Source organism: Podarcis gaigeae, assembly GCF_964106915.1.
Source record: "Podarcis gaigeae genome assembly, chromosome: 2".
Classification (NCBI taxonomy): Eukaryota; Metazoa; Chordata; class Lepidosauria; order Squamata; family Lacertidae; genus Podarcis; species Podarcis gaigeae.
Genome location: NC_139679.1, coordinates 56,385,528 through 56,408,740, shown reverse-complemented (window position 1 = coordinate 56,408,740; position 23,213 = coordinate 56,385,528). Strand labels below are relative to the sequence as shown.

Genomic DNA, 23,213 nt, shown 5'->3' with positions numbered 1-23,213 from the left:
ATAAATAATAAATAATAAATTATTATTATTATTATTATTATTATTATTATTATTATTATTAGAGTTTCTTCCCTTAGGATCAGTGCTTAAAACAACAATACATGGCACTTCTAGATGACCTGCTTATTGAGCTTTCATCCTGATTATGGCATTTGAAATTCACATTTTGCACCTGGCTATTGGCCACTTGAGTGAGGTCAGGTGATACAACAGCTTTGTCTGATCCGTGATTGCTCATTCACACATGCAGGTCATCACTCAATATTGCATTCTTCAAGCAATAAACATGCATATCTGAATGAGTTCTTTATTTCACTTCATATACACAGCATGGTATTCCCACCATATCCATAGCCAGCTTGACATCACATTGTTTGTGGATCAGAAAAGGTTGGATAGGCACTGAGCTAAACAGACACAACAAACAGCTTTAGTGAAATAATGTTTCTAAGCACATAGGCCAGCTGAGAAGTGGTAGAAGACAGAACGCTAAGACTGTATCATTCCAAAAAGAAGCATGGGCTTCGGTTGATTGACAGAAAATGAACAGCTCTCCAGCAGAGGGTGCTCGAGGTGAAGCTGAAGGAAAGGTTTGTTGGTATAACAGTTCCAAATACCCAGCTGCTCTGATAAGAATCCACCCAGCTTTTCACCGTGTTTAGGCACCATGGGAAGAAAGGATGAGGAACGGCTATAGCATTCACTTGATATTGCTGGAATTTACTGACTTTGGCACAGTCTGTCTGGAATGAGGAGTTACTGTGTTAAATAGTATCAGCTCTTAAATCAGAGTCTTCTTCATATCTTTCTTGGTAAACCCTTCAGTTCTTTGGATTCTTATTTTGTTTCAATTTGTTACTGAATGCATAAGCCACCTTTCCTCTAATAAAGCTCAAGACATCACACATATATGGTTCCCGTGCCTGCGTTTTGTCCTTATAACAACCTTCTGAGGTAAGCTTGGCTGAAAGAGTTACGGCTCTTTCACCTTTATGGCTTGCCTGACATTTTCAGACAACAGATAGATACTGGGAGGGACGGTGAACGAGACAGAGCAAACAGAGCTATGTGTGCCACATGGTCCACCTTGTCCTCTCTAAGGTAGCTCTCAGGTACTGTGGAAGGCACAAGTAAGAGTAAAGTATCTGTCTCGTTGGCATTTATATGTGCAATTGGTGGAAGTAACCATCTCATCCTTCACTTCAGGTCACAAAATGTATGGGGGTGGGGAGCGCTGCCTCTAAACCTAGTCATGACGGTGCACCTGCCAGTTGCAGAAGAAACCCCAAAGGCTTGGCTTCAAAGCATCCAATTTATTTCCACCCGGGATAAGTAAGCACTGTGATTCACTTTCTCTCTGCCTCCTGTATTTTCCTGCCCACCTCTAGCTCGCTTGAGGCAAGAACATGACTACTTTGCGTGTAACCACTTACCCTTCATGAATCCTTCACTTTCCCAGTAGTAAAAGTCAGACCTTAAGACTCTGGCTCACAGTCAGTGCTGGATTCCACCCCACCCCAACCCCCTCACAAAAGTAAGCAAGGCTACCAAAGCCCATGCATCTACTTTTGTGCCCAGTTGTCTCATGTAAAGACTCCAAGAGCAGTATGGCCAATTTCCCAACACTAGCTATTTCACCAGAACACATAAAAGATATGTGTTCATGAACAAGTGCGTCGAAACAACTAGCAGATTTGGACACAGGAGGATTTTTGGGTGAGGGGCTCTTAATCGTCCCCTCCCCCCGCTTCCTGAATGGGACCCCCTCCTCCATCTTCTTGCCACCATTGAGTGGCGTAGCATGGGGACCACAGAGCAGGTTGCCCCAGGTGCAAAATTTCAGCACCCAGTACTGCCTTAATACAGCTTCTGTTGCTGGGTTCCATTGAAAACAGCTTCTCCATGCGAACCAGAAAGTGACCTCTCCAGACAACAGAAGGACTCTTCTTTTCTTATCTTTGCGGCTGCAGTCTCCTGGGTGACCTGGACGCTGTTAGGTAATTGAATGTACATGTGTACTCTCTCTGTTTCTCTCCCACCCACCCCTCTGTTTAACTCCGGGTGCTGGCAACCCATGCTAGGCCACCATTGCAATTTGCCTGTGCCCATTCACTTGCCTTTCTCTGAGCTTCACAGGCAACCCCTCCCTCTCTCTGTTCCCCTGAAGGGAGCAGATGGGCAAGGTGACAGCAGCAAGTAGGGAGGACCATGGGGACAGGAGACATCCAGGATTGGCAGTGGGCCCCTACTGAGGCATGGGACTCAGCAGGTGCCTAATGATGCCAGCTCAGCAGAAGTGAGTCTCCAAATTCAGTCTTTCATCACAATTAAACTGGCCTGAACAATGAGGTGGGGTAGGTGGAAATAAGCAAATCAAATGCCTGCTTGGGAACTCCAAGTTCTGTGCTTGGAATAAATCATGTAAATAAAAAAATAGGCACAAATGTTTGACCTGCATTATCTATTCCAGTTATAAACATTTGGGAAAGCTGGCAAGGCTAAGAGCGCATGGGGTTGTTTTTTTATTTACTTATGTTTATTACAGAAAGTGCTGGCTAGTCCTAAGGGCCAGGGAGGGTTAGAAGGAATTATTTTGATAAGGCTCACCTAGATTTTTAAGATTCCAGAAACAGATTCTATGCTGAACGCATAAATGATGAATAACACTGACCACAAGGTTATCAAAATAAAAATGTCCTTTAAAACCCATAACCTACAATAGTCCTAGATGAGTATGCAGATGGAGGCATCCAGAGAACTGGTTTAATAATGTAAATCAGCAATTTCTCTGAGATGAGAAAACAGTTGGCAGAATGGGGTCAACAGCGTGTCAGAGAAGGGCTGCCCCCAAGCTATTTATATATTGAAAGGCTTATGTTGCTTTCTGGTAAGCTGCTGTTCCCAAGCAACTTCTCCAAGGCTGCCAGGGGAGGTTCAGATCTTCAGACCTACTTATCAGGCGCAGGACATACCAATCAAGGAAACTAATGAAGTCTCAAATGTCGCTCCTTCTGACATTCAGAAGGAGACGCTTTATGCCGTGCAATTGGAGCTGTCTATCTCCTGGCTACCAGTTGATGAACCCTTTCCTATATCTAAAGGAAGAAGGTTCCAAGTAAACGCAAATTGCCCTAAGATAATCATTTCTATGTAGGGATAGTTATTATGGTAGCTTTACTACCAAGGATATATGCACTTAAGGAGCATTTAGCATGACCTGTGGTTCTCTCTCTATGTGAGAACTTCTCACAGCTACTTGCAGAACAGTAGATCAGTGGCAGAGAACATTTTGCGCATGCAGAAGGCCCCAGGATCAATCCCTGGCCCTCCTGGTAGGACGGGGAAAGACCACGGCCTGAAACCAGAAGGAGCTTCTGTCAGTCAGTGTAGGCAATACTGAGCTCAATCAAGCAATGATCTAACTTGATGCAAAACAGCTTCCTTTGGTTCTTAAGAGCTTAATCCTTTAAATGTTTGTTCTTAAGTCTAACAGAGCTTAAGTATACACAGGCATGCAGCTTTTGTCTTCAAGGATGGCGACTGTACACACTTACCTAGGAGTAAGCATCTCACCATCCCTGAATATTGACCATGCTGGCTGCAGCTGATTAGGGTCCATACAGACAGCACCACCCTGGCGCCCCTGCTATAACATATTCCCCTGTTCATGTGAACAGGCCTGAACAGACCACTTGTGCAAATAATTAAATGTCCAGTAAGCCCAAAGTATTAATGCTTGCAACAGCTGTCAGAGACAGGCTTGCCTCTTGGCACTTCTCACTCTTGGTTCTCACATACCTTCACACCGGACTGTGCCCTCTGAGTCTATGACACTATGCTAATATCTTTAAGGAGTAACATGAGAATCAGCTCACAGAAAGCCATTTGTTCCAGTGATGGTGCAGAGGTCAAAAATGGTAACTAAACAAATCTATGCTACAAGCCAGAACTCTCAATGAACTAACACCCATCTGCCCTATAATGTGTGATGAAATCTTTATTGCCACAAAGAGTCAGGCCTTGGGGTGTATATCTCATCTATTTATGTCTCTTTAAGGAGTGGTTACATCTGGTATAAATGGACACTCTCTGAAAACTCTTTCCAGCACCCCTAAGATATCACAACGTATAGCAGGCCAGAGAAACAACAGACCCAGGAGATGTTTTTCCCCTCTTGATATGCTTGCTTCCCACCCAGTGGAAAGTATACTGTCATCACAGCTGCTACAACATGTATGTTCTCTGTGATTTTCTTCCACATAAAAATTACATTTTCTAAGTAATGATTTGTTTGATATTGTGATTTTGTAGGCTCTACAGTAGCCTCCTCCATCCTGGTGCCCTCCAGATGTTTGGGGCTGCAACAGGGGCAGAAGGCAGTTGTAGTCCAAAACAACTGAAGTTTCACCAGATAGGACAATCTTTCTAAAGGGCCCTTCATGTATAGAGACATATGGTGGAAGCCGCTGATCCTCACCACTCCCCCGTCTCCTTAGCACGTTCAGTATATGAGTACACACATCTTCATGACATATCTCTGATGTACAGGGGTACCTCGGAATACATACACTTCAGGTTACAGACTCCGCTAACCCAGAAATAGTACCTTCGGTTAAGAACTTTGCTTCAGGATGAGAACAGAAATTGTGCTCTGGTGGCACGGCAGCAGTGGGAGGCCCCATTAGCTAAAGTGGTGCTTCAAGTTAAGAACAGTTTCAGGTTAAGAACGGACCTCCGGAACGAATTAAGTACTTAACCCGAGGTACCAATGTAGTTCATATTAGGGTATTGGGCTGTAACAGAAATGGCACCGCACAGCATGATTGTAGTCAGCACTTCTCTCCCTGCAAGCCTGCATTCAATGAATCTGAGTGAGGGAAGGAAAATGGTGGATCCGATGATGTCACATTATGTGTTTCTTTTATTAAACATGACAGGTGCCTTTTCTGTGTGGTGGCTTTCCATTTGTGGAATGCTCTCCCCCGGGAGGCTCACCTGGTGCCTTCGTTGCATATATTCAGGCACCAGGCAAAAACATTCCTCTTCTCCCAGGTCTTCGGCTAATTAAAAAAATATATGGTCTTTTAAACTGTGGTAGGGTATTGTTTTGTTTGTTATTACATTATGTATTTTTGTGTTTTTATACCGTAAACCACTGTGTAATCCTCAAATGAAGGGCAGTTGTTTTCCCGGATACCGAGTGTATATGTGAAATTGCATTTATTGGGGAACACCAGCTAAAAAGCCTGTCAACACCCTCTAAAACCTTTAAAAAAGCCAGCAGCACTTACCAGACTGGTATGAATGGTGGCGATGGTGGCTCTCAGTCCAGCTCTCCGCATTCCTCAAAGGTTGGCGCAAAGTCTCCCAGGATTGCTAGCGGATTTCCCGCTCTTTTCACACCATTTTAGCCCTTTCCACACCTTTTGCAGTTTAAATTGATTTATTTAATTATGTCCCACCTCCCATTTGTTATAGTACGTTACCCTAATGAATGTGGGTGGAAAGCCCTTTTGGCTTTGTGTGCCGGATCATTATCAGTGGTCTTGTGGGCCAACTTCACCCGAAGTCCCAGTGACATCAGATAACTGGGCAAACTGACTTTATGGCATCCAATCATGCATTGGTAGCTGCCCCTCTACCTGCCCCACACCTGATGTCACCTGGTGTTGTTTGTTTATTTGTAAATTTATGTGCTATGTCAAAAATGTGTCATGCATGTGCATTTGACTGCTTTTCCCTTTAAGGTGCATGTGAGAAAAAAGCTGATTCTTTCCCAGGACTGACTCACATATAGGGAAATGAAGAAGGAAGCCATAAAAAATAAATTTGCACAGTGAGTATGAGAAACCAAGGAAAAGAGGACTGCACCTTTTTGGGAGGGGCCCAAACTCAATTATACACCCTACATTTTTTGCATGATTCAATCTCATTCCCTTCCATTCCCAGTTAACATAATTTCCCGTAGCAGAGTTGGGGTAGGACTTTTGCCCTGGAATGCTGCTACCATCGCTGCTGCAGTCAGAGTAGATTGAGCCGGACTGTGTGAACCAGCATTTTGGCTCAGCAGCATGTGTGTGCTGTAGCCTGTTGTGTTTATTCTATTTCTTAGTTGCCCGATAACAACTATTCTCTGGGTGGCATATAAAAATAATGCAAATTCCAGAGAAAGAAAATTCTGCACAACAGCACTTAAAAAACATGGTAAAAGGAAATACAATTATTTTTAATTCAGGGAGTCTAAAAATCATAGCAATCTCTAAAATATACAACAACAAAAAACAACTTATGAACTCCACAGAATTATAATGATCACAACATAATACAACATAAGACAAGTACAGAGTTTAAAAGGCCTGAGCAGATCAAAGATCTTTGGTGCAAAATAATAATAATAATAATAATAATAATAATAATAATAATAATAATAATAAAGTAGGTGCCAGGCAAGCCTCTCTGGATAGAGCATTCAACAACCAAGGGCCAGTACAAAGAAGGTCCTTTCTCATTTGACCACCTGCTGTATCACAGCTTGCTGGGAAGCTCAGAGAAGGGCCTCTGATGATGCTCTTAGGACTTAGGTAAGTAGTATATGAAGAGGTAAGTAGTATATGAAAAGTACAAAAACAGGCCTTATGAAGCAATGCTAAAGAAGAGTCTATATTTGCTTGAAATGCATGCCTATTATTCCAACGCTAATGACAGCCATCTTCAGATATCTGAAGGGGTGTCACATGGAAGATGGAACAAGCTTTTTTATTTCTGCTTCAGAGGGTAGGACCTGAACCAATGGATTCAAATTACAAGAAAGGAGATTCCAACTAAACATCAGGAAGTTTGATCTAGAGTGTTCTTCTTATTACATAGGTGCAATTCACAAAACTCCTACCTTTGGAATTCATTTCAAGAGGACTTATGCAGGACCAGTTATCAGTAGATTTCATTATTTGTTGTCACTGGTTTAACTAACAATTACCTAGGACAATCTCTGGAAGGTGAGGAAGAAGAGATGCCCCATGGTCTTTCCTGCAGTTAGGTGCACAGCTTGTTCACATTTCGAATCTGGGCCTGAAGTAGTGATGGGTGTTGACCTTCTTGGAAGTTTCCTGTTTCTATACTGTATTATCATTGCAATATTGTACACCCAAATTACTTCAGACCCAGGGTTTTTTGGCTGGTTGGTTATCACTTGGCTCTGGAGGTATTGCAGTAGACTAGAAAGTCAAGGTGTCTGTGTCTTACCTCAAGTGGTTGAAAATCCAGTGGAAAAGACATATTTGTAGAATTTTCCTAACCATGCAGAACACATTTTTTCTTCGCGCCCTTGCCTAAACTTGAACCAGTGAAATACCAAACTCATTCAGCTTATTGGACTTCTGAAAAGCGCCTAAAAGAGAGACTCAAACAATCTGCTGCTCCAGAGAGTGAGACCCTTAAGTGATGTAAATAGATGTGGCGCCATTTTTCACTGCTGGATAGAGAATGTAAATAAATGTAGGGCAGACTCTCAAACAAGATACCTGCTATTTCTAGCCAGACTATAAACAGGGTAAGAACAACTTCTTTGCTGTTTTGCCCTTCCTCTTCTATTTGCAAAAGAGAACCCACAACTTAGTCAGGAGAAGCACCATGAAAATGAACAAAACGACCAGTATTTGGATTCTGCTTGTACTATGTGTGTCCGGATGATTGCGTAAAAGAGAGAGAAAAGTGCACCTTTCATCATGCTTAGCAATAGCTAAGGCCGGGAACAGCCCCCTACTTATTGGTCCCTTGATAACTGCAAGCCAGTTGATGCCTTCTACGTGTGAATGGGCCATGGCAGGTATTTCTCCTCACACCTTAAACCCAATGCTTTTAAGCGAAGTCAGTTTGGACTTCCAGATGCTGGTCAAAAAGCGTACAACAGACAAGTGGTGTACAGGCACTTTATCAACCAGCATAAGGAGAGCTTCAGCTTGTGTCAAAATTTGAACCGTGGGGCGACAGCACACATTTATATTTCTTACAAGAATATCATTTTATGTAGGAACATCACTTTTTTATACTGTTGGAAAACTACGTTTGCACTGCCTCGAGTGATGAGTATATGACATCCTAAGAAAGTTATTTCCTTGTAGGAAACTATTCTGAATGAAGCATCTCTTCTGGTGAGTAGAGTGAGCTTGCACCAACATGTCCATTTGAGGACATGTTGCTTACATCCTAAAAGAAAAATGCTCTGCTTTGAGATTTGCATCAAGGTTACTGTTCATTAATGCACTGTATATGTGTGTGTGTATATAAACTGTATAGAAGAAATTAATTTTAAAGCCATCTACACACTCTGTAGTGCAAGGTGGGGAACCTGCGGCCTTCCACATGTTGGACTACAAGTCCCATCAGCCCTCAGGGATGATGGGCAATGTAGTCAAACCTCTGGAGAACAACACAGTGACTATCTCTGCCACATGGGAAGGAAGTTCTATACTTATGCTACTGCTATTGAGGGCCTGGGCAGATTTAATTCTCTGAAAAACATTTTAACAATTATTACGGGATCGGGAACAGACTATGCCTGTGTACACATGGAGCCATTTTTTCCACAGTGCACTTTGTACATAGCAGTTTGCAATTGTACACTCCTTCTCATGATGATGTCATTTAAAGTTGCAACTGCTATCCCTGTTGTCTGTATACACAGGTGGGCAAAATTTCAGACTAGTACACAGTCGTCTTTTCTGTTCCCTTCCCCTCAACTAGTGTTTCCACAGGTCTTTTTAAAAACTGTAGTCTTTCAAAAGAGGGGCTTGAAATGAGTGTGTGGATATACTGTTGTACAGAGGATATACAGTGGTACCTTGGGTTACATATGCTTCAGGTTACATACGCTTCAGGTTACAGACTCCACTAACCCAGAAATATTACCTCGGGTTAAGAACTTTGCTTCAGGATGAGAACAGAAATTGTGTGGTGGCGGTGCAGCGGCAGCAGGAGGCCCCATTAGCTAAAGTGGTGCTTCAGGTTAAAAACAGTTTCAGGTTAAGAACAGACCTCCAGAATGAATTAAGTACTTAACCCGAGGTACCACTGTAAATCAGTACACAGAAGCAGCTCAGTCACCTCCTATTTTGCCTATTTTATTCATAAACCATTTAAACATGGCGAGGCAGAGCACCACAGCCCTGCAATGTCAGAAGGTCTGCCCAATGGGAAATGACCTGAAAAAGTGCCCTCTGTGTACACATTAAACTTTTCAGAAGAATGCATTTTTAGATTGACAGATAGTGTGGGATGGGGGCGACATCATGTTTAGAGCACCACAAAAAGGCACCTGCCTTCAGCACTGAATGCACGCTATCATGCAGTGTGTACATGCCCTATGTACATTCCCTCCTCAAAGTTTCTCTGTTCTTGCACACAAATTTTCCTCACATTCTCCCTGCCTTTTAAAATTGGGTACCATTTTCACTGGCATTAATCTTAACCATGGTTAGCTCTAACCTTAAAACATAAAACTCTGGCTAGTGTTAGCCATTGTTTAGATGGGTGCCACTGGAATGCTGAACCATGATTAGGGCCACTTGGACAATACATGTACAAAAAACAGGAGGTGCTATAGGAAGGCAGCATGTGGGCCTGCAGTTGGGGCATGGCATCGGGAATAATGCACAGAGATGCGATCTGGCCCTACCATGTGAATGGCCAGTTCAAAATGGCTTTTTCCAGACCATCATGGAGAGTTGGTGGTCCCTTAGATATGTTGGATCAAAGGCTTTAAGGGATCTATGGCTTTCCTCCTTCTTCTTTTTCAAACTTTGAATTGTGCCAGGAAGACAATAGGAGACAATGCAGATGATGAAGTACTGACATAATAAGCTTCCAGTGACTCACTCCTATGGGGAGGCAGGCTGACGCATTCGTTGCTGGCCGAAACCTCTAAGCTATCATTAAGAGCAGTTCCACTTTAACACCTGCAAGTAGGCAAGGCATTCAACATGAAGCATGTTGGGCCAGATTCAAGCTCACAAATACAAGGTACTTAAGGGGAAATTGCTTGAATTGTCATGAAGTACAAAAAAGACTAATACCTACCCTTTCAATGTAGCTAATTCCCGGCTTGCAAAGAGATCAGATCAAACAATGGGTTCAGCTGTAATGAATGAATTTTACTATTTAAGCTTAAAAAATAAGATGCTTATAATAAAGCAGGGACATGAACAGTTAGTTTTTCCACAATTTTTTAAACTGCACTTATTCACTCAGTGAGGCTGTGATCATATAACATTGGTTATTCACAAAATAAGATTAGCAGAGTCTCATGAGATTAGTAAACCAACCAATGTCTTAAGAAAACCAGTATATAAATTGCCTATTATTTTATGCTGGAAAAATTATGAGTCACGTCAATCCAAAATTGTTTGCATTGTTACTTACTAACTAAGCATCTATGAAATGACACACCTAGGTGAATGCCACACACATACAAGAAGCATCATTCCTTCACACATACTATTGAAGGCAATAATGTGCTCCCATCTGTACTTAGAGCTCAGTATTTGGACTGGTCCAATGAACAGGAGACTGGGCAGGCCCAGTGTTCTGGTCTCCATGTGAGACACATACAGATAACGTTTTAGAAGCTAGCAGGTAGATGGCTCAGTTGGTAGAGCATGAGACTTTTAATCTCAGGCTCATGGGTTGTTTGAGCCTCACGTTGAGCAAAAGATTCCTGCACTGGAGGGGTTTGGATTAGATGACCAGGGCTGGCTGGTTTTTTTTATCTTCTCCTGGGCTACATCAGGACATCTGCCCCCAACATGCCTCATTTCTGCCCCTGCTGCACTAGCCGTGGAGGTTTCTGGCACTGTACAGTACTATTGAGGCCTAGGCTCTACCCCAAGAACTCCCCCTCTGTCCATGGAGAGAAAGGTCCACAACATCTTGCAGCTCCTCAACCACGCTCCCTGGAAGAATCTTGGGGAAATATAATGAGCCATGCACGTAAAATGAGGAAACCTTTCCCCAAGACTACACTTACATACATATACCATAGATTTCAAGTTTGCAAATTAATTCCATGCTGTAATACAAACAACTTTTCAATCACCTGAGATTCTTATTACTTTTCCTTTCATGATTCAGCCAATATTGGCTCACTTCTATATACCCCATGTCCTGAATACTCCTCCAAATTTAGGCAATCTGTTCATTAGATCAACATATGGAATCTACATATCCATACATGGTCACTTCTCATGTGTTCTCCCCCCCCATCCTGCCTTACCTCAAATGAAGACTAATCTATGTGTCAGAGGGGTGCAGCATTACCTCATAATGCATGAATGGTAGCACGGACATTTCTCTGTGAGTCTATGTTAATAATCAGCCAGCTGCTCGCTTCCAGAAATAATTACTCACATGGACTTTCTACTCTCGTGAGCCGAGTAATGTGGAAGCAAACAACTCAAATGTGATCTCCCCTGCACTTTCTGAGTTTTCCCCCATTCACAGAAGGGACAAAGCAATCTCGCGCGTGAGTCTGCACCTGGAAGCCTTCTGGAAAAATCATCAGACTGCTCAAAATGGGCTCTGGAAACACAAAAGGTGATGAGGAAGGTACCTTGAATATCAGGATGGGTGTGTGTGCCTGAAGCAGCTTTTGCCAGCCTGGTACCTCTAGCTATTTTGAGATATAGTTCCCATCAGTCCAAGCATCCACCCTGTGTTCCTTCCCCTACCTCACTGCTGCCTCCCCATGTTCCTTCCTGTCTCAATGAGCTCAGCACTGCTGCTGCTGTGGAACAGGCTGGGGACAGAGCGCTGCCGCAGCTACTTAAATGCAGCTAACCCTGCCCACCAGCCAGCCCTATTGGCCGGCTGAAGGGCTTGGTCACGGCAGCGGGGCAAATCAGAAGCAGGGAGCCGAATACACCTCCCTGCTGCTGCAGGAAGCTGCTCCCACTTACAACCCCTCCCCTCCTGGAAGAGGAGAGGCCTTGCCTCCACCCTATCACAAGTCACAGAACCACTCAGGGCCAAACCGGGTGTTAGAAGGTAGACACATACAACAGTTTCACAGTTGTTGTATTAACCTATGAGTAGACCTAAAGGCGTGCTCTGGTGCATGGGGTCACAAAGAGTCGGACACGACTAAACAACAACAGCCCTAAAGGCTACAATGGGGAGTGAAGAAATGGCAGCAGGGGGAGAAGCTGCTTAAGTCCCCTGCGACTATTCCTTCCCAATCACACACACTCAAAATGGCTTCCCAGTTGCTTCTCCACCCACACAAAAACAATCCACCCATTTCCCCCAGGAGGTGGAAGAGAGAGCTTGATTTTGAGCAGGAAAGCAGATGGAGAAGAAAGGTTTTCGCAGCTGGTCCTTCCACTGTTTCTCTGCTCCTGGTTGCAGCTGAAATTGCTTTTCCTCTTAGAAAAAGAGTGACAGAAGTGTATACATGTCTATGCTACATCTATTATGACTGCGCTTTTCAGTCCCTGTTGTCCTGCCTGACACATGTATCAAAGTGCACTTCTTCACTGTGAACACAAGCACATTTCTCCTCCTCACCAAAGAATCCTACGAACTGTAGCTTAACCCCCACTGAGCTACAATTCTCAGCACCCTCAACAAACTACAGTTCCCCAGGATTCTATAAGAGAGGAATATGCTTTGAAGGATACAGTTTAAAGATCTAGTGTGTATGCAGCGTCTGACAGCTCCCAGATAGGATGGATCATATCCTGTAATCAAGCACCTTGACGTGTTACCTAATGATACTCATTACTGGAAGCGCAGCAATGCCCATGGGGGCTTTAGCAATGTGATTTCAGCAGAGCTGGAAAGAGGGCTTGGTTTTAGCTGCATTGAGACACCCAAAACATTACTGCATTACTTCAGCAAGCAGTTTAACTCCCAGGGATTTCAAACAAAGATACAAATGTAGTCAGATGGCAGGGCGATAAATACACCCTCTTTCACACTGACAAATACCATTAGTGACAACTGATCTAATCCTTTAAAAATAGTGCTTTCAACGGCAAAAAAATATTTATTGTGTCAGTAGTTTCTGAGCTTGTTTTCTATTGCGTGTTTATATCACATATTTGGACTCTACTAAAATTGATAGATGCATCTGCCATTGTGAGTGAGCCTCCATCCATACACCCGGCAACTAGATCCATTCAGCAGAAACAACTAGAACTACAACAGAGCCAAAGTTCAGGAAAACCACCCAGTCCTTCAACTAAGTTTACTAGACATTAAGACACGAATGATGTCAAGCACCAAATAACTATTTACCTCAATATGTCCAAACTTAAGTATCTTCATGAGTCAGACAGTCACCTAGAGGGGGCTTGGAAGACCCAGTTGGGGGCTCCCAAACACTTCCTAGTAGGAACTATGCCAATTCTTCTCTCAGTGATAACTAATTCATAGAGCAATTTGCCGTGAGGATACATCACTGACAACCAAAAGGCCCAGGAGAATGCCATCACAATGGCACTGAAAATTATCCACCTTCACATAGCGCTGTTACTTCGGAGAACGAGTTAGGAGAAACTAATATAAGGCCAAGTCTTATTCCCACAGGCTGTAGTTATTATTATGAATTAAAAAAAAAATTATTGCCCTTCATCAAGAGAGCACAGGGCAGTTTTCAGTTCAGTGCCCTTCATCAAGAGAGCACAGGGCAGTTTTCAGTTTTCATCAAGAGAGCACAGGGAAGTTTTCAGTTCTTCCGTCCACATGTTCAGAACCTCACCAGGCCAATGAATGATTGCTTTCCCTGATAAGCCTGAATCAAGCACATCAGTGGTTTTTACCAAAATAGCAAAGCAGTATATGGTATGGTTGTTCAAAAATTGGAATAAAAAGAGGAGACATGTCCATATTCAGCACTTTAAATCTTGCTGTACATGTGACCATTTTTACTGGATCAGTTTGAAATCTGAAACATTTGTAGACCTCCTCAAGTAGAACATGTTTGCCTACCTATAAGTCACTAGCTCAACAGGTGTTATTTTTATAAACTACAAAAGATTGAGGTGTATAGTGGCAGAAGATTTTAGAGACCGTACTGTGCTCCTTTACCTTGAACTCAATAGTACTGCTTGGTGTGTCAATTTCAATTTAATCAAATATTAGTTTTGGCCTACCAATGGCATATTAAACAGCATTCCATTTCAGATAGCTTTCATTTCAATATCTAAGCAGGGAAGTTCCAAATTGGGGTACTTGATCTCTGGATTTGCATGATGTGTCTGAAATATGTTAATGTGTGAAAACGCACTAGCAAAACCTGCAGCAGTTCGTCTCTGCTATAGCACCATAAATCTGACTGAAAGTTTATTGTTGTAAAATTGGATATTTGCTCAGAAGAGGGTTAATCTCTTTTTAAAAAGAGATCATCTGGAAGCACCCAGAGAGAGCTGAGTTTGGTCTCCGTAAACATCTCAGGGTGCTGGCCGCCTCTGTGGAGCAATGGACCTTGGCTGCCTGCTGGGATTTTTAACACAAGCCTCCACCTATGCTTGACCTGTGTGTTTGTAAAGAAGTGCAAATATTACACAATGCCAATAGGCCTTCAGTGTCCTCCTTCCAAAGGAAACCAACGCACCACACCCTTAGAGCTCCTCTCTGTTGGTGAAGTGTGGGGAGCATCACAATAGGCATGTGACGGGATTGCAATATGAAGGCAAGAAAGGTCTATCAAAGATCATGACTGTAACAGCATAGTACTCTGTAGGCTGGAATAGTAGATATCTATCCTCCCCACTCCCACCCCAAGTGTGTGTGAATGTGGGAAATTCACATCATGGAGCTATCATATCTCAAACAAGCAAAACAAACAAGCAGATGGAGAGACAGGCAGTCAGGCAAATATCTGCTTCCACATCCCTGTCCTATAGCCATTTGTATCTCATGTGGTCAGATGCAACAGAGTGGCAATGTTTTCCAGGCAATGGTCTTGGGGACAGAATTGCACTTTGCTTTTCAAGCCAACAAGCTAATGAGACGACAGGCATTATAATAAAATAGGCACATTTCTGAAGTAAAGAGCTTTACGGTTTGGAAGCACATATGTTAGGTGGTATCACCACCACCACCACCGAGCTGTAAGTCTTGGTTTTAAAAATGCCAACTGAGAGTTAACATTAAAATGTTGGGTCTTCCTTCACAAACACACAACACCAGAAAGATCATTCTCTTTTATATATGTGTGTAAAGCTGTGAGCGAACATTTTACCACACAGCAATTAAAACATGGAGAGCCACCGGGGACCAGATAAAATCACTCCAGAATCTGCAATCTGCAATAAATAGTGCGGTAACAACACCCCCCCCCCCTTCTTCACCTCATCCAATATTTCTTGTACAGCACTAGAGATGATTGTAAGGTAAAGGTAAAGGGACCCCTGACCATTAGGTCCAGTCGTGGCCGACTCTGGGGTTGCGGTGCTCATCTCGCTTTATTGGCTAAGGGAGCCGGCGTACAGCTTCCGGGTCATGTGGCCAGTATGACTAAGCCGCTTCTGGCAAACCAGAGCAGCACATGGAAACGCTGTTTACCTTCCTGCTGGAAGGTATTTATCTACTTGCACTTTGACGTGCTTTTGAACTGCTAGGTTAGCAGGAGCAGGGACCGAGCAACGGGAGCTCACCCCGTCGCAGGGATTCAAACCGCCAACCTTCTGATCGGCAAGTCCTAGGCTCTGTGGTTTAACCCACAGGGCCACCCGCGTCCCTGTAGAGATGATTGTAGTTAAGTGCTATATAAATTGTGTAAGTAAATAAATAGACAATGCTTTAGGAGATATGTTGAGTACATAAACAGCACACGTAAGGGCTTAATATTGCAAAAGGGTCAAACAGATATCAGAAATGGGTCACTGGCAACAGGTTTGTTTGCTTTTTAACTTACCAGATTTTTCACAGAAAGGGTAAATCAATAGTTAAGGGAGGACATAGGCTGCCAATGATGCTTTCTGGGTGCTTAAAAAAATTGCATGTATGGGCAGCACCAATCCCACAATAAACACCTATCTGGAAGCACTGTCAGATTGTGGCATGTCACAAGCAGAAAGGAAAGAAGAGGCATGAATGATGGTGGGAGGCAGGTGGTGAAGACATCCCAGCCTCCTTCAGCTAAACTGTTGCTTCTATCCCACAGGGCCACCTACCACCAACTGACCCATGGGAAAAACAGGACCAGGCTAAGGTAATGTTACAAGTCTTCTTCTGCTTCCGCTGAATGATTGCCCATCCCCACCCCATCTCCATTCTCCATAGGGCCAACTGACACCAACTGCCCTGTGGGAAGAAGCCAGATGGATTTTTATGTTTTGGTATTGTCTGCTCATTTTTTAAAATGTGTTTTGATTTCACTTGTAAGCTACCTTGGAAGAATCTGTATCCTTAAAAGTTAGAGTGATATGGGGGCAAAGGGAACTAAATAAACAATGTATATTTATTAAATGCATTACTCAAATAAATTAAATAAATACACAACTAGGGAACTACATTGCTACTGCTGCTACGATGGAAAGCACTAAGCAGACAATTAGCATCCAAGCCAAACTCATCCAGCAAGCCCTCTTTTTCTTAGGCAAATATACAGTGTACAGTTCCTATCATTTCCACTGCCGCAACTGATGCTACGGGAAGGGGAGCCTTTACTTCCTGGCCTCCGAAGACTCTTACTCCCTGACACCCTCCAACCTGTGGGCCATGCTATTTGCACATAAAAGTCTTGCTCAGCCAAGAGCCCCAATTCACTGCCTTAATGTCAACATGCAGAACAATCTTGGCAACTGCTGTCTTTTCTAGAGCCAGGAAGCATCCTCTGCACTGCAAGAACCACAAACTCCTTCTGGAGTTGCCGCTTTCCCTCATTTATCTTCCCTCTCTCACTCAGTCCCTTCTTGGCTTGGATCCTTATCCCAGGCTCACACCGGATGGTTTTCCTCTTACCTGCTGACGGCTGTGGGAGCTTTTCCCAGGAAGCAGAATCCTTGCCTGTAGCAATCTGGACAACAGGGAGGAAGGTGTGCCAGCCCAGTATGCCTGCGGGTTTTCCTCTCCCACAGGATTCCTGTACAGTTTCTCTTGGGTGCTATATAGCTTTCCCCCTCTTCCTTCAGTGACTGCAGAGAACAGAAGTGACAGGTCACAGCATGCAGATCAGGTCATTGCAAGCCTTCCAAAAACGGCGTCCAGAACAGGGCGCTGCTACCAGAGAGGGGGGAAAGCTCTGTCTGTTCAGTGCTGGCTGCTGTCCGGCTCTCTCCAGCTGCCTCAGAGACCTTGTTTGATGGAGCGGTGGCAGACAAACCCCTTAAATCTAAAGCCACAAGTTGACACTGGCAGGAGAAGAGGGAGGGTGGAGGAAACCCAAGACAATCGTCTGACAGACAGCAGGACCGGTAAAGAAGAACAACAGGCTCATCTGATCCGCTAGCACAGTCATTGGCGGGCAGGAGGCACTGCAGCAGCAGCAGCGGCAGCGGCAGCAGCAACAACACAGCCCTTAAGTAAATCATGCTTCTAATGGGTTTCCTCTCTAGACAGATGATTAAACTAGATGGACCCACTCGACTGAGCCGGAGAGAGATCTGTATTTATTTTGAGTCTTCCATTGCTAAGGAAAGGGTGGACTGCACTAGAGCGGGATCGTAAAAATTTGCAAGCGGAAGGCAAATATTTCCCCTTCTTCTTCTTCTTCTTCTTCTTCTTCTTCTTCTTCTTCTTCTTCTTCTTCTTCTTTACTTTTCATGGCATAAAGGCAAAACTGGACGTGATGGTGACAGACCCATCTCTTTAAAACACCCAAGGCTGGACACGCTCATGTAAAGTGGAGCATTGGTGTGGTGGCTGGTTTTGAAAAGGGTCGTTTGATGGTGGGGGCACACCGGATACCCCTTGCCACCTGCTGCCCTTCCTTCTCTTGAAGACACTCCCCACCTCATTTTGCCCACCAGGTGCTGATATACTCAGCTGAGGAAAAAGTGACATTACTGGCTTCAGTTTCTGGGGAACCCCTTGGGAGAAAGTGCCCTCAGTGAGTCCCTCTCCACCTCAACAACCCCTTTCTCTCAGTCAGTCTTTCCCTCACATCCCAATCCCGATCTCCACATAGAGAGAAAGCCTGGCCTTTCACTTCCCTTCCCTCTGGGCCCCAGGGCCAGAGAGGGTTACAAGAAGACATTGACAAATGAAAGCTGCAGCAAGGCCAATGGGTTCTGTGGGGCTGGAAGTGGGGGCCCTGAAGATGTTTTGGACTTTGGAAGGTACCTGGTTATGCTGATTTGGCCCTGTTAAAACGGAACCTGCCCATGATTGGAGCAGATCCTCATTTATAACAGGGAGGTTTTTCAGCTGTCTCATCCAGTTTATTTGCCTTTTCAAAATATTGAAAGCTACTTTTCGGAGCTATGTGCTCACAAAGCAGCTTACGAAAGTGAGAGACAAGGTACAACAGAAGAAAAGGAAAAATAAATGCATACAGAATATATTGGGGGGGAGGAGTAGTCGGAGCAGAATTTGATGTAGGAATTAACATGAGATGCTGTCCTGGAAACGCAAACTATTTATGGTGTCTGTTAAAAGGAAGAGCCTCCAAAAAACCACAGTGCTTATTGTCCTATAAGTGCACCATAAACAAATCAAAACAAATGCTCAATAAAGAGCGGACTTAGTCTAACCACCACATATGTTTTGTGCAAGAAAATCAGAATGAATGCTCCATAAATGGGTCATCTAGAGCACCTATGGTACTAAATTGGAAGTTTGGAGAAAACATATTTCAAGGAAAAGAAATGGATTAGAATAATGATTTTGTGCAGTGGCCATTGCTGCCTAACAGCCCCAAGACTGAAGGCCACATCTGGAATCACCAGGGATTATGGGTTGGGTGGAGGGACGAAGCAGCAAACCCAGCCAGGAGTAGAGGGGAAAGAAAAAGAACTGAAGGAGCAGTGGTGGCAGGGACTGGGAGTGGTTGCTGAGGATGAATGGAAATCTTGTTAGAAAGGATATGGTGATTTGAGACTGCCAATATCATCTTCTATATATTTTGGAAAGTTGTTTTTCTACCATGCAATTGTACACCCTTTAAGGTACCATAACCAAATTTTGCATTATAATTACTGATAGCAAAGAGCAGCTTTTTGTCCATGTTTGGATACAGTTGGGTGAGCATGCATCAGTGATATGGGGTGGTAGTTTTTACCAGGGCTTTATTTTTCCATGGAAATATTTCCACATCATAAGTTCATTGATAACAGTGAAAGAAGGCTAAGCACAAATGCATTATTGGTAAAGCTTGGGAAGTTTTTAACTTTCTAACACTTATTAAATGCAAGTAAAGTAACCATACTCTCTAGCATATGAGAATTTTTCTTTGATGTAAACTGAAAATTTTCCAATGCAAATGAGCCTAGTTCAAAATTTCCCCAATTTTTTTTTAAAAGGTTATTTTAGTTTGCTGTTAAGAGGGCAGACTCTGGATTTAATGGTCTTATTGGGTGGGGTTGCTCTTTGTTTACTTCAAAATGTGATAATCCAACCCTGCTGCATTTTGGAGCTCACCTGCTCCTTGTGACCCCTAGACGTCTGCTCCAAATTCCTGCCCCCACAGCACCACTGAGTTAGTTAACAAATCTAAAAGAAAAAAGAGTGCATTGATTCCCCCTCCACACAACACTATTACTACATGATGAGTAGTAATGTGACCTCATGCATATCTACTCAGAAATAAGCCCCACTGACTTCAGTGGGAACTAAAGGTAAAGGGACCCCTGACCATTAGGTCCAGTCATGGCCGACTCTGGGGTTGTGGCATTCATCTCACTTTGTTGGCCAAGGGAACCGGCGTACAGCTTCCGGGTCATGTGGCCAGCATGACTAAGCCGCTTCTGGCGAACCAGAGCAGCACACGGAAACGCTGTTTACCTTCCTGCCAGAGCGGTACCTATTTCTCTACTTGCACTTTGACATACTTTCCAACTGCTAGGTTGGCAGGAGCAGGGACCGAGCAACAGGAGTGCACCCCGTCACGGGGATTCAAACCGCCGACCTTCTGATCAGCAAGTCCTGGGCTCTGTGGTTTAACCCACTTCCAGGCTAATGTGCTTACGAGGATTAATACATCCTATATATGCATCTCACCATCCAGTAGTTCACTGGCTTCTGCTCTCAGCACTTTTACTACCATCTTCCCTTCTTAAGAGTCACAGGGTTTTCCCACATAATACTTTTTGTTCATCATACTGCTCCGTAAGCTATTCTCAAGGTAAAAATTAAAGCCCAGGGAGGATTAGTAGCTGTTGTGTCTATTGATGAGTTACTAAAAATCTGGGTGCGGTTTGATGCCCCCTTCTGTCTGACTCACAAGTAGGTTCCAGTGTAAATATTTTCCCAGCATCACAAGGAGCTTGTAGGTGCTCTCCTGTGAAGAAAAAGCTGTGATTGTGAAGCTACAGTAGATATCCCTGTATAGGCGTCGAAATGCCCTTCATTGTGTCAGTGGCTTTGGAAAGAATAAGGAATTGATTGGTGAGGGGGAACAAGCCATCACTTTTCATCTTGTGGAAACCATGTGGAATAGGAATGCGAGCTACAGAGAGGCAAGGAGGCTAAAGGAAGGAGAACAGGGTGTTGGGATTCAAGTCCCATGAAATCTTTTTTGCTTTGGAATGGTGACTTCATTTTGAGAGAAGATAAATTTTCTCTTTGCTCAAATCGTAGGAGACAAAATCAGTCAAAGAACCTGAGCTTTTAGTTTTGCTGCCAAACCTTTGTGAGATTCTCACAGAATTCTGTGAATCCCTTCTCTCCTGTACCCTCCAAAATTTCTCTGATGAAATTACGGATGTCCCATTCCATAATGATAATTTTGCTATTTATACCACACACATCTTACTGGGTTGCCCCAGCCACTCTGGGCAACTTCCAATATATATATATAATATAATAATAAACATTAAACATTTTAAAACTTCCCTATACAGGATTGCCTTCAGACGGCTTAGGTATCGGATAACTCCATACCTTCCAACATTTCTCCAACGAAAATATGGACATCCTAAGGTAAAGTGGGACATTCTGGGATCAAATCAGAAACCGGGATGGCTTCTCTAAATCAGGGACATCCCTAGAAGGTAGGGACACCTGGAGAGTCTGCTCTTCTCCCCAACTCTAATTTACATCCCAAATGAGAAAAAAGATATATATATATAATAATAAAAGGCCTGAAGTCCAGTTCTCACAGCTTTCAAAAATGGACTCACAAAGTTCTGTGTTCTCATTGCTCAGACAGTGTAATTAAGTTAAATTCCATCTGGTATCAAATAATCCAATATGAAGCAGAGCTATTGCCTTATAAAGATTAGCCCCCCCCCCCATTTTGCTGGAGGAAGTCTGCCTCAAAGCTTGACGCACATGGGTTAGAGAGAGAAGGCTGCCAAACACACCCGAACTGAATCTGTATACCATGCTGTGATCTTTAATAACCACAGACATATTGCAGATCGTTTGAGATGGAGGTGGGGAAAACAAATGGAAAAGCCACTATGAGGCTTCCTTCAACTGCAGGAAGTCAAGAGGAAAAATTAGAAGTATTCTGCAAAATTTGAAAGACCACAGTGAAGAATAGAGAGGTGCAAAAGTTCCTCATTATTTTAAACTCTGAGGAATTTGGGGGCTGGCTAGTCTATGCAAGAAAGGATGCTAGAAGTTCAGAAACTGAGATGGCGCTCCTGAAGGAAGGGACTTGCTTCAAACTGCTAAACAGGGAATTAATTTGTTGAGGGTTGTATGTGTGGTTCATTCCTCTTTTCACATATTGGTGCAGCTAGAAACAAGAGAGAATATGGAAAATAGAATGGGAAGTGGGGCAGATTCCCCCCCCCCAACTTTCTACATGATTTAAATCTAATAAATAATAAACTTAACACATTAAATAGAATAGAAGCCTTAGTAAAAATTCAGCATCACTTACCAGGATCAAAAGTTTGCAGGATGAGATGGAGACCTTGAAACAAACGTCTTTCTGAAAACACAAGTCACTGCAATGACATCCGCTTTCAACGAGCTAAGAAAATAAGAGCAATCATTGGCATTTCTATTCCCCCCCCCCCTCTTGTTTTTGGATGTGGTACAAGAGATATTTTAAGGCTGGCCTGAAGCCCAGGTGAAAGGACAAAGATTTCATCTGGTTTGCCTCCTTCACATATACACAAGGAGTTCTTGAGAGTGATAAATGCCTGTCTTTGGATATGTAGCTGAAAAAGCTTGAGACAAGCCTTCCCTAATATGTGTGGCCCAGCCTTTTACAGATTCCATTCCTCTTCATTATCTACCAGTGGACCATAAAATCCCTCTGTCCAAAATGCCTTGCTGAAGTTAGAGGTTTCATTTTGAACTTTTGCCGTTCTCACAACATTAGAGTAGGAGAGGCAAGCCATCCAGGCTTGTCAGTCACAGAGCACTTTGCTGTGCCCACTCCCTCTTGTTTACATGGAAGAAGTGCAGCTAAACACATAATAACTAACCATGCTATGCTGTGAAAGAACCAGTGGTACAGTCAGGCAAATTTAGACTCAGGGATTACTATTACATTTAAATCCCACCTTTCCTCCAAGGTGCTCAAAGTGGCATATTTCCTCTCCCCATCTTAACCTCACATCAGCCCTGTGAGGTGGGTCAGGCTGAGAGATAGAGACTGGTCCAAGATAACCCAGTGAGCTTCATGGCAATGTGGGGAGTTGAACCCTGGTCTCTAACATGCTAACCACTGCCCCACACAGACTCCTACAATGGCCAACCAGTTGGGAAGCCCACAAGCGGGACATTTTACTGCCCATTCACCCAGTTTGGCAAGATCCTTTTGGAGCTTTTAACAATCCTTTCTGGTTAAACCACCCTAAACAATCTGGTATCATCAGCAAACCTGGATCCCCCACTGCTCACTCCTAGCTCTAGATCAGGCTTCCTCAACCTCAGCCCTCCAGATGTTTTGAAACTACAATTCCCATCATCCCTGACCACTAGTCCTGCTAGCTAAGGATCATGGGAGTTGTAGGCCAAAAAACATCTGGAGGGCCCAGGTTGAGGAAGCCTGCTCCAGAATAGATCATTTGTGAACAATTTTTAAAGCACATGCTCCAAAATTGATCCTTGGGAGACTATACTTTCTCTCTGTTGGGAGAACTGTCCTTTTATCACTA

General features: G+C 43.5%; 1 protein-coding gene across 3 annotated transcripts in view; it reads right to left on the bottom strand.

Annotated features, from left to right (window-relative positions):
• FGF1 (fibroblast growth factor 1) overlaps positions 1-22,509 on the bottom strand; it is a 51,663-nt gene extending 29,154 nt beyond the window's left edge. The window contains exons 1-2 of one of the 3 annotated variants that reach the window (XM_083728335.1): positions 21,986-22,509; positions 16,960-17,132 (exon numbers count right to left, since the gene is read on the bottom strand). The gene's annotated coding sequence lies outside the window, so the exon portion shown is untranslated. Of the gene's footprint in view, positions 1-16,959; positions 17,426-21,985 lie in introns of those variants that run through there. The other 2 variants (XM_083728338.1, XM_083728336.1) reach the window with 2 other exon arrangements.
• Positions 22,510-23,213: the final 704 nt, after the last annotated feature.